The 12,664-nt window shown below is 38.5% G+C and overlaps 1 pseudogene; it reads right to left on the minus strand.

Annotated features, from left to right (window-relative positions):
- Positions 1 to 6,782: 6,782 nt before the first annotated feature.
- On the minus strand, positions 6,783 to 8,053 carry LOC101446400 (checkpoint protein HUS1 pseudogene; annotated as a pseudogene).
- Between the last annotated feature and the right edge of the window lie 4,611 nt (positions 8,054 to 12,664).

Consider the following 12,664-nt stretch of genomic DNA (forward strand, 5'->3'; position numbering starts at 1 on the left):
GAAGTGAACTTCTTCTTTAAAAGGAGGAAGAGATAGCCAGGTGGAGAATGCTCAAAACTATCCTTCAAAGACATGAAACATGACTCTGCGTGCAGGGAACTAAATCCATCTTGATTTTGCTAGAGGAACACGTTGCTAAAGGACATGGAAAGAGAAAGTAGGTAATGGTGAGCCATTGAAGATAAATCACTCGGGCAGCTATGTGGAGGATGATTCTGAACTAGAAAACACTGGAAGCAGGGAGAACAGTTAAGAGGCTCTAAAACAACCACAAAACCCAGGAAACACAGAAAGGAGGAAAAATGAGTATTAGGAGGAGGACAAGATGAGTGGATTTCACCTCATTGTGCAATCCAGAGAGAAAAGAATAAATCATGGTAATTAGAAAATACAGCTTCAATGAAAAGGGCACTTAGCTATCCTTTTCTAAATAACATAGCTCAGCAAATTTAAAGCTATCCCTCTCAGTATACAAGCTACAAAAGTCAGCAGATATAAGGGGCCATTTTCAATATCAGCACTAACACCCAATGCATCTTGCCCTTTGAAGAATGCCAAGATGTCCCATTATCTTCTGTCTTATTCCTGTCTGTATAATAGTAATAGGAGAAAATGGACATCACATCTGAATCTTTTCTGTCCATGGTAACAGATATGACTCTATCCCCAGGTTTGAAGATGCAAATGTAGAATGAAGCCTCATTTTACTACTATCACTTTAAGCTACGATACATTGTTTCTATAGCATATGTAATTACTATTTCTTAGATTAGGAAAAGGAAAAGAAATAGAAAACAATTATTAAAATTAGGAGTGCATTTCAAATGTTATTGTGAAAATGTGTGGAAAAATTAGGACATTCCCCCCCTCTCCTGAGCTCAGAATTTTTATTAGAATGCAACCCAAAACAAAAAGAAACCATTAAAGTTGCAGAGTGCTTATGAAAGAGGAATTTATAGATAACAACCAATGAATACCTCCTCTCCATTTAATGAACAATTAAAAAACACTTCAGGGTTTCCTCTTGGGGCATATTCATCAAATGAACTCAGATCAGGAAGAATCAAAAAATTCTCTGCAAAGAACAATTATGGCTTCTCTTTCCTTGCAAGGCCATTTATGTACTTAAAGAAGATGACTAGGTTTATCTGATATGAGTTATTTTTGGTGCTATCTATGTGTAGCTGCCACTTAGAGTCATCAAGTGGCAGGACCAGAAAGGAACAAACTGGTTCCTTTCCCACGTAGTAGGTCCCAGGTTCAATCCGCAGTACCTCCTAATATTTTTTTTTAATTAACCAAATGTTAACTAGTACAACATGTCTAGCTCTAACATTCAGATATTCTATAGCCCAACCTACCTGAATTGCCCTGCTAGTCACTACATATTGATCCTATATTTCTCCCTGGGCTAAAATTTCTATTAGTTACTGACCAAAAGTCATTATGATACTAGATCAGGGGCAGATCCAGGTTTTAGGAACTTGAAGGTTATACAATTTGGAGGAACGGTTGGCTTAAAGAAAAAAAAAAAAAATACAGAATTACAAATGCAAAATTAGATGTAGGGCCTTGGACGGAGCCCGGGAAAGTGAGGGGCCTTACAGCTTTAGCTTCATTAGGCTCATGGTAAATCCTTCTCTTCAGCAAGCACAAAATGATGAACTCTTCATTAGCCACCTCCTAGAAGCTGTTAGTTTGCTTTTTTTAAAAATTTATCTTGCTCCTTGTTCTAGGTAAAATTTAAGATGACTTGTTGAGCACATGTACTGTTTGATACACTTAAACTCAAACCAACCAAGCAAGGAAGTCTAGACTAAGAAAAAAATAACAGAAAGCCAGGATTAGAATTAATACCCAGAATATTTGCTTTCCATTTGCTGGAGTTATACAGAAATTTAGCTGTAAATTTTCTAGCAATCAATATAAAGTGAGAAACATGGCTTGTTATATGCATTCGACCAATAGTTTAATAAATGTGGGAAACGTTTCCTCTGGGAAGCAACCTACGTCCTCAACAAAACCGTCAGACTGTCTTTTTTCTTTTTGACTACGGGGACTCCCATACACCAACATCCTCCCCGTAGACTGTTCCTTATCCATGCCCCCATCACCACAAGGGCCACACACTGCAAGTCAGTTGGTGGAGAGCCTGGAGCAGGCTCCAGGGTCTTGCTCTGTAAGCGTCTCACTGATTACAAGATGAGGTCGTACTGCCGCACTTGAACCTCGCGTCTCTCACAAAATCCTCTGTAAATATCATTGCCCTCAACTGATTGCTTTTATATAGCAAGATACCAGTGAGTTTAGGGTTATGCTTAAACAGAACTAGCTGAATGCTGCTCTAATATATATGCCTATTTAATTACCGTGTGTCGGTAGAGAAAGAACTGACTTCTACTTTTGAAAACTGTGGTAGGCTGAATTACATATTCCCCCAAAAGAATGTATTCTTAATCTTTATTCAGAGTTTTATTGAGGATAATTTACATAACATAAAATTCTGTTTAAAGTGCACAATTCAATGGTTTTTGTAAATGTACAGAGATGTGCCAGGATCACTACAATCAATTTAATTTGGGGTTTTAATGCAGTTTTTTAATTTTACTACTTTTTAGGGAAGTTATACATATAGAGGAAAAATGCACTTCCCATAAATCCCCCTTACATATGCATTCTTCGCTATTATTAACATTTTGCATCAGTGTGGTATTTTTGTTACAACTGATAAAAAAACTATTATTATAATTGTTCTATTAACTATAGTCCATAATCTACATCAGGGTTTACTGTGTTGTACAGTCCTAAGTGCTTTTTAATTTTTATTCTAGTTACATATATATACATATATAAAACCTAAAATTTTAACTTTTAGCCATATTCAAATATATAATTCTTGGATATTAGTAACATTCACAATTTTGCGCTGCCAACACTACCATCCATTACTAAAACTTTTCCATCATCCCAAAGAGAGATTCTGTGCCAATTAAACATCAACTTCCCATTCCTTATTCCATCCTAGCCACTGGTTACCTGTATTTTACTTTCTGACTTTATCAATTTGCTTATTCTATTTATTTCATATCAGTGAGATCATAAAATATTTGCCCTTTTGTGTCCAGCTTATTTCACTCAACATGATGTCTTCAAAATTTATTTATGTTATCACATGAATCAGAATTTTATTTCTTTTTACAGCTTAATTATATTCCATTGTATGGATATTCTACAGTTTGTTTACCTATTCATATGTTGGTAGACATTTGAACAATTGTAATAATGCATCTAGGAATATTGGAGTGTACAAATAACTGTATGAGTTCCTGCTGTCAATTCTTTGGGGCATACACCTAAAAGTGGAATTACTAGGTCATGTGGTAATTCTGCCTTTAACATTCTTAGGAACTCCCAAAATGTTTTCCACAGAGGCTGCACCTTTGTGCATTCCCACCAACAATTAATGAGTATTCTTATTTCTCCATATCCTTTCCAACACTGGTTATTTTCCTTTTTTTTTTTTATTTAATAGTAACCATTCTAATGGGTATGAAAAGGTGAAATCTCATTTATTTTGATTTGGGTTTCCCCAATGGTTAATGATGTTGAATGTCTTTTTATGTGCTATTTGGCCATATGTATGTCTTCTTTGGAGAAATGACCATTCACATCTTTTGCCTACTTTTTAATTGGGTTGTCTTTTTAATATTGAGTTGTAGGATTTCTTTATATATTTTGGATATTAAAATCTTATCAGATATGTGGTTTTCAAATATTTTCCCCCATTCTGTAGGGTATATTTTCACTTTAATGATGAAGTCCTTTGATATCAAAAAGTTTTTAATTTTGATGAAGTCACATTTATCTATTTTTTCATTTGTTTCTCATGCTTTTGGTATAAAGTCTAAGAAACCATTGCTTGACACAAGGTCTGAAGAAGCTTCTCTATTTTTTTTCAAGAAATTTATACTTTTCCTTCTTATATTTAGGTCTCTGATCCACTGCCATTTAAATTTTGCATATGGTGTGAGGTGGGGATCCCCTTTATTCTTTTGTTTATGGAAACCCAGTATTCCCAAACAAATAATTCTTATCTACTAGTTCACCATGTATCTCTTTGAAAACACATTCTGCCAATTTAGTAATATCTATCGAGGACAAGGATGTCATCAGATATCTTCAGTACCTGGCAGCAAAGTCCCAACCCCAGACACCGAGGTTGAGACCAAACTCCAGAACCCCAGAAATCCAGTGTGAGCATGGCCCTTCTTGCCAGCTATGGCACCACTGTGTAAACTCAGCCAGGGAGAAACAGCAGGTGATCAGTTCCTCATTAGACCAGGGAAGGCTGGGTGGGAGTATGACAAGGTCACAGAGCTGCTGGATTAGGAATTCTCAATCCTTCCTAACTCAACCCACGATTGGTTCCAAAACTTAGCTCGAGAGGTGATTACCAAAGAAACACACGGGCATGGAGCATGAGCTGGGCTGGCTACTGTTTTCTTACCTTCCCTGGCATGGAGGAGGACATTCTGCACACCACAGAGCCACACAAATTCTTACATGATCACAGCCAGCAGAGTTTCCTCTAAAATCCAGAAAGCTATTTAAAGAGATCTAAACACTCTGAGAATGTTAGTCTTAAAATAAGTTAATTTTTCAAGTTACATCACTTCCTCTAAATGGAATAAGTTGCTACTCTTTGACCTAACACAATTTTACTTTGGTATATTGTTCAATAAAATGGCACCGTGCGTTTCTGTAAGTCTGCAGGTTTCTATCTAATCCCTCCATTGTGGGATGTAAGAATCATTGTCATTTAACTGACAGCTGAGATGCAAAGAGGTAGAAGACCTGCCAACAATCAAGGGCAAGTTGATCCCAGCTCCTTGACTCCCAGGTAAGGCTCTTTGCACAAGCCACACTCCCCTCAGGGAGAAGATCTTGAGAGACATAAAATCATCAAAGTCAGGTCTGGACTGATGACAAATTCTATAAAGGGCTGGGGGAAATTATATCTGGTTCCATGACATTTAAACGATTGCAAATCAATCTTCTTTACTATAGCAGATTTTAAAACTAAGATACTCTTTCTGAACTCATGAAATGATTGGTGAATGTCAACTTTGAAATCTATCATTCGTTCCTCATTCAAAAGATTAATTAAGGTCACTCAGCACGGAGCAGTGTGAGGGAAAGGGTTATATGTTAGAGTCAGAATTCCTGGCTCTAGAGCCGTCCCTGCCACTATGTGACCCTGGGCAAGTCACTCAAACTAATCTTCAAAATAAAGCAGCAGCACTGCATAATTTGGGCACCTGAGACATTCTGGTCCAGAAAGGCCCACCCAAGCGCATCATCCTGGGAGCAGCCCCTGATATCTGACGTTCTAATAACGGAGGCAGACGTGTGCTTGCTGAATTCCTAAGGAGCAAAAATCCCAAGGGCACTTGGACTGCAGAGGAGGAAATATGCTGCTTTAGTAGTACCTTACCCGAACACCAGTACATTATAATATCTTCTTTATACATCCAAAATCATCATTCAAAGCATCAGAAATCATCAATTTTCTGGATTGGTAAACCTCTAAAGGTTTTTAACAGGAAATATAGGTTTTATAAAACTGTTTTCAGATGTCATTTCATTTTGTGTTATGATTTTTAAGTCAAAACTTAAATAAAAATATAAACTTAATATAAATATCTGCAGCTGGAATACATTTTGTCACAAGTCAAAGAGAGGAAAGGGGCTTTAAAATAAATAAAATTATATCCTCTCATTTTAAAATGTTTATTTAATGAAATGCTACTCCCTATTTAAACTAGCATTAGTAAACATTGGGAGAATCATTGGATTTACCAAATAGTAAACAAGCCATAAAAGAATTTTTCATTTTTGCTGAACCCATTTCTGTATCTAATCCCAAGCAACTACTTTCCTTTTAAGTCTCAACTTTGTAAAGCGAACCTAAAATAACTTTTGTGATGTCCATCTCTGCAGCCCACATAAGGTTTAATTATAGTAAGAAACATGGTAGAACATACTTGAGGGAGAATGAGAAAGCATATTCATCAGTACCTACCTGAACCAGCTCTGATAAATACACAGAAATATAGTTTTATCATTAATGCAAATGTTGGCTTAGAAGTTTTGGGTTTTTTTTTCCCTATGTTAAGTGGTGTCTCTCAAGAAAAATACATTGCTATTATCTCCACAATGACAGAGTCAATACACAGGAAAGCCAGCATCCCAAGGAATTATAACCTAAAACTCAAGCTGGCCCCAGGTGAAGCCAGAGCAGCAGGATGGAGCCCCCTGGCACACAGGCAGGGCCATCCTTGTGACGGGGTCAGGGTGAGGGGGGGACAGTGTCAAAAACAAGCTGCCCACTACAGCGGTATGTTGAGTGGACCACACAGAACCATGCTCCGCAGACTTGCAGATTCTCTACATTATAAATTACCCCACCAGGTGTAAATCCATGAGATCTGCACGATGTCAACAAGGAGAAACTGAAGTTTAAAGTCTGCATAAAGAAGGTCTAGCTTTTGTCACTGCCTTAAAAGCAAAACACAACAAATGTGAGAAAAAGAAGCAGTTTTGTTTATCCAACTGTCTTTCAGTAATTCAATTTCTAGTTAAAATATTACAAGGGAAGAAATAAGTATGTAGGATTCGGGCTACTCAAAGGACATGGACAAATGACTTAGACACAAGAACCTACTGTCTCTTCCCACTACAACCAAGGTCATCGAGTTTCCAAACCTGGTGAGAACATGCTATTACCAGGCCAGAGTGAAATACTGAAGGGAAACATCGTCAGGAAGCAAATCAAAATAGACAATCCAGTGACTCACAATATTGCACAGGGCCTTTGTAGGATTTACTTGTTGTCCAGCAAGAACTTGTAGGAGCTTCCTAATATCTCTGTGCACCTCAGCCTTTTGCTCTGGGTTTGTATCTGGTGGGGCATTTTCAGAAGCTACTGGAGGATTTTCAAGGTCTTTAAAATGAGTTGTGGTGGCAGACTTGGCCCAGTGGTTAGGGTGCCTGTCTACTACATGGGAGGTCCGTGGTTCAAACCCTGGGCCTCCTTGACCCGTGTGGAGCTGGCCCATGCGCAGTGCTGATGCATGCAAGGAGTGCCGTGCCACGCAGGGGTGTCCCCCATGTAGGGGAGCCCCACGCGCAAGGAGTGCGCCCGTAAGGAGAGCCGCCCAGTGCGAAAGAAAGTGCAGCCTGCCCAGGAATGGTGCCGCACACATGGAGAGCTGACGCAGCAAGATGACGCAACAAAAAGAAACACAGATTCCCATGCTGCTGACAACAACAGAAGCGGACAAAGAAGACACAGCAAATAGACACAGAAAACAAACAACCGGGGTGGAGGGGGAGGGGAGAGAAATAAATAAATAAAAATCTTTAAAAAATAAAATAAAAATAAAAATAAAATGAGTTGTAACCACACTAATTCAGTTTCTATTTTCAAGTCAAGTTCTCCATTTAGGTTTGCTTCAAGAGCAAGGTCACCGATGATGTTTTTCAGCTAATCCACTTTTCATAGTCTTCACCACCAGTAAGTAAATATTAGTACCAACATCAGAGTCTGGGATTGTAGGTTCTTATAACTCCTTCCATAGTCTCCTGGGAATAACCTTTATGGAGATGTCATGTGACACGGTGCGATTAGTGCTTGATGTGGGTAACGGTTCTACAGAGACTGTGGGGCAGGGAAAGGGTTTATTAGCTTGATTTTCAAAGCTCTGGCATCCTGGGCATTCTTCAAGGCTCGAGAAAAGGTTTCCAAGGTCAGCTCTAAATAAATGTCATTGTTTTCTGCGGAGACACCTGCTGCTTGAAATTCACTGAAGATGTTCTCCTGTTCCAGTTCACAGCACATGCTCACCCCTCCAAAGGCCACCTCGTCTGAAAGGATGAAGTTCAGCTGATCCAGGCTGATGCAGAGGGTACAGGTTTGGGCAAGCTTAGATACCATGGTACTGCCTCCTGTGAAGTGGTTCAGACAGGCCACGTCCACCATCTTGGCGCAAAACTTCAGGGCCGCACTCTCAGCCAGTACCTTGGTGGCATCTGTTTGACACTAATGTGGACACTAATGCCTACTCTTATATTTCTTTAAGATCTTATATTGCACCAATTGAGTAACTTCTCTTTTCTATCTGGATATATTTTTCATCTATTTTCCTTGGGGTTAACATGGGGATAAAATTTAGCACCATAAATATGTAACAATCACATTTGGTTTGATACAAACTTGACTTCAATAGCATACACATATACTTTTCCTATACCCCCGCCCCCCAACCTATTTGTTATACTTGTTAGAAACTATATCTTTACACATAGTATGTCAAAAACCATAGACATATCATTACTTTTTATGTCTTTGCATTTTAGGGTGTATAAGAAGTAACAAGTGGACTTACATATCAAAAAATACAATATAATAGTGATGAAGAACTCCCTCAGCTTTTAATTATCTGAGAATGCCTTAATCTCTCCCTCATTTTTTAAATAAGTCTCACTGGATATAAAATATTTCCCAATTCCTTCTTTCCCCCATGATTGTTATATTAGTCAGGGTTCTCTAGGGAAACAGAATCAACAAGCGATATCTGTCAATAGCATGCTATTTTATTGGAGTTTTTCATGTGGCCATGAGGATGCACAAGTCCAGGTTCTGCAGGCAGGCTGCAACCAGGAGCTCTGATGAAAGTTCAGTGAAGGTTCTTGATGAATTCTAGGAGACTTTGGCTGTCCAAAGATGAACCAGGAAATTCTCACTCAATGCTGGAATCACTTCCCCTTTTAAAGCATTCAACTGATTAGATAAATCATCACTCTTTGCTGATGGCAATCTCCCTGATTGATGTAATTGTAATCAGCTACCTATGATTTACCACTGCAGTAAAGTCAATGGTGACTAAAACCCATAAATGCCCTTGTATTACACTTAGTCCAGTACTTGCTTGACCAAACAACTGGGCATAATTACCTGGCTGAGTTGACAATTAGTCTAACCATCACAATTGCTGATGTTAAATTAGCACTTAAACTTGTAGTGACTCCCTTGCACATAACATGCTGCTTTTCTCTTACAGCTTTCAGAACGCTCACCTTGCCCTTGGCCTTCAAAAGTTTGGCTATGTATCTGCAGATGGTTCTCTGCAAATTTATCCTGTTTGGGGTTCACTATTTTCTTGAAAGTGCATATTCGTGTCTTTTGTTAAATTTGGGTAGTTTTCTGCCATAGTTTCTTTGAATGAATATTCCTTCGGCCCCTTTTTCTCTTTGTTCTCTTCTGGGACTCCCATTATGTGCACCTTGGTATTTTGATGGTATACCATGGCTCTCTTAGATTCTTTTTGTTTTTGTTTTTGTTTTTCATTATTTTTCTTTCTTCTCCTCAGTCTGAGTCCTTTCAGTTGTCTTGGTTTGAGTTCACAGATTCTTTCTTCTGCCAGTACAAATCTGCTATTGAAACCCTCTAGGAAATTTTTCATTTCAGTTATTGTGATCTTCAATTCCAGTGTTTCTGCTGAGTACTTTTAACAATTTTCTGTCTCTTTATTAATATTCTCATAGTGTTCATTCATTGTTTTCCTTTAGTTCTCTATGTTTTTCTTCACCTTCTTGAATATATTGTGAATCTTTTCTTTTAAATCTTTGTCTGACATGTCCAAAGTCTGGTCTTCTTCATTGATGGTTTCTGGAATTTTCCCTGTTTCCTTTGGATGGCCATCATTTCCTGTTTCTTTGTCTTGTAGTCTTATACCCTAAACATTTTAATATTTAAAATATTAACTCTGAGCTCTCTATTCCTTAAGTTTGTATCCAGCTAGTGATATGACAGAGATTACCTTGAGCTAACCAAAACATATAAACCATTCAAAAAACACATTTCACAGTTGTTGCAAATGGTCCCTGCCTTGGCTGGTGCTCTTCTTCAGGATTTAGCCCTCCTATCAAGAAGATCATCCCAAAGCAAATGTGAAGTGAAGGGTCCTTTCTGTGTTTATGAGCCAATGCCTTGTCCTGGTCTTGTGCTTATTGGTGGCCTTAGGAATTCCCTGTTTACAAGAATTCAAATGCCCCCTCTTCTCCCTATGATGCTCTGTTGTATGACTTAGAGCAGGCATTCCTTTGCCCCAGGTTGCTTTGACTTAATTGTTTCTTACTCTTCTTTGCCTGTCCACAAGCTGCTTCTTCCTGGGAGGTGAGGCTGAGACAAGTCTCTTGGTTCAGTCTTTCAGGCTGCTCCCTCTAGAACAGCATCAAGCACCATCACCAGAGCAGGCTAGCTCCACATCACACCTGGGAGAGGTTGAGGGAGAGGCCAGCAAGGATGCCACAAGCTTTGCCTATCATTTTTAAAGCTGTGTTTTCTTGGTTCAGCACTCAGTCAGTTATTGCAAGCCTTTAATTATTTTACAGAGCTTGGATGAAGATAGTTCTGCCAGTTTTGCTAGTAGTTCAATGATTCTTTGGGGGTTCAGCGCCCTGGTGTGTCTTATACCACTATCTTGGTAGATCTTCTGTATCTATTTCTCTTTTTGTCTTCTCATCTTTCTCCTGTAGGATTTCCTGGGATTTGATCCTGGGGAACTCTGATGTGGAGAGAGATTCCTTATCACTTGTGCCACCTCAGTTCCTGGTTTCTGTTGCACTTCACCTTGACTCTCCCCTTCATCTCTCTTTTGTTGCATCATCATCTTGCTTCATGACTCACTTGTGTGGGCGCCAGCTCACTCTGCGTGCACTTGGTTTGCCTCCTGGGAGCTTGGCTCGCTGCATGGGTACTGGCTCACTGCGCAGGCACTGGCTACCACACAAGCACTCACACAGGCACTCAACTTACCACGCAGACACTTGCCATGTGGGCATGCTTTTTTAACCAGGGATCGAACCTGGGTCCTCCCATATGGTAGGCAGAAACCCAATCACTTGAGCCACATCCACTTCCCATGTCCTTAATCTTAACTCATATTCCTGTGGGTGTAAAACCATTTGTAAATAGTATCTTTGAATACATTAAGGTGTAATTGTGAATAGGTCTTCAAAGGCTCTATTTAGGTACGCCCCACTGAATCAGGGTGGGTCTTAATCCATATTACTGGAGGCTTAATGAAAAGGAGCCAGAAGCTAGAAGTCAGGGGAAGCTGGAAAAGCAGACAAAAGGAGATAGAGGGCTCAAGAGATCAGCATGGGAAGGAGGCAGAGATGCAAACCAAGGAACCCCAAGGACTGAAGCCCACAAACATCAGAACTCTACAGGCTTTGAAGAGAGAACATGGTCTTGCTTATGCCTTGATCTTGGACTTCTAGCCTCTGAAATTTTGAGCCATTAAATTCCTGTTGTTAAGCCAACCCATTGCATGGTATTTGTTACAGTAGTCTAGCAAACTATGGGGAAAAATTTAGTTCCCAAAAAGTTTAAGAAACTGAATCAAAAACCAAGGCACAACCAATAGTCAACACAAGAAACAATTCTGGCTCTGCTCTAACATACAGAAGAAACTAATTATCCTAATTTCTATTATTCCTGTATTTTTATACATTCTTTGAGAGTTTACTATTTATTATCTCATTGTATTTTACATTATTGTAGGAATTTTCAATAACTTTGTCTCACAGAAAATTGACTTAGGATAAGTTATAGTATCTTCAAATTTTTGCTTATTTAATACCCAAAATAATTTTGAAAAACTTAATACCCTGCCCCCCTGCACATTTTTAATTGGCATGTAAAATTTGCCAACATAGGTTTAAATAGTTGAGGAAGAATAACATAATAATACATTTACTGCTGTATTGCAAATGTTGACATTAACAAAATAAAAAATAAAGCATTGCATACATATGTGAATTTTAAATGCAATGCAATTTAAATACAAAACCAAGTTGATGAGTTAAAATTTTCTTATTTAACAACTGGAAATGTTACATTTTTTTCTCCTTAAACTTATATTTCCATTCTACACCAGAGCATTTGTCCTGTAGAACACATTTTTATGTTTGAGAATGCTTATTGATTACCCTTAAACTTCTCTGATCTGTGGTATGCATAATCACACACACACACATAAAGAGAGGAAGAGATGAACTTGAAAAATTTCAATACAAGAAGCAGATGTGAGTTAAGCAGCTGAGCAACCACCTCCCACATGGAAGGTCCCAGGTTCAGTTCCTGGTGCCTCCTAAAGAAGAAAAACAACAAGCAGACAGTGAGCAAAAACAATGAGCAGCCACAAGCAAAATCAACAAGCAGACAATAAGCAAAAACAAGAGCAAGACAACGAACAATGAGCAGAAAAGAAACAAAAATGAGCAAAAAAAAAAAAAAAACAAGCAGGGAGTATATGTGACTCAAGCAATTGAGCGCCCACCTCCCACCTGTGAAATCCCAGGTTCAGTTCTAGTGCCTTCTAAAGAAAAACCAGACAAGGAGCAGACAATGAGTATAAACAATGAGGAAAAACAATAAGCAAACAACAAGGGAGCCATCTCAGAGTGGGGAAAAAATTTCCATACTAAAAGATTCTAAGTATTAACATTTTTCAATTATAGTATTAAAATGTTACAATTATTATAAGAATTACTCCAAATTTTTACAATCATTTGCAATTATTTACACAATAAAAGA

The sequence above is a fragment of the Dasypus novemcinctus genome, chromosome 25 (genome assembly GCF_030445035.2).
Source record: "Dasypus novemcinctus isolate mDasNov1 chromosome 25, mDasNov1.1.hap2, whole genome shotgun sequence".
Taxonomy (NCBI): Eukaryota; Metazoa; Chordata; class Mammalia; order Cingulata; family Dasypodidae; genus Dasypus; species Dasypus novemcinctus.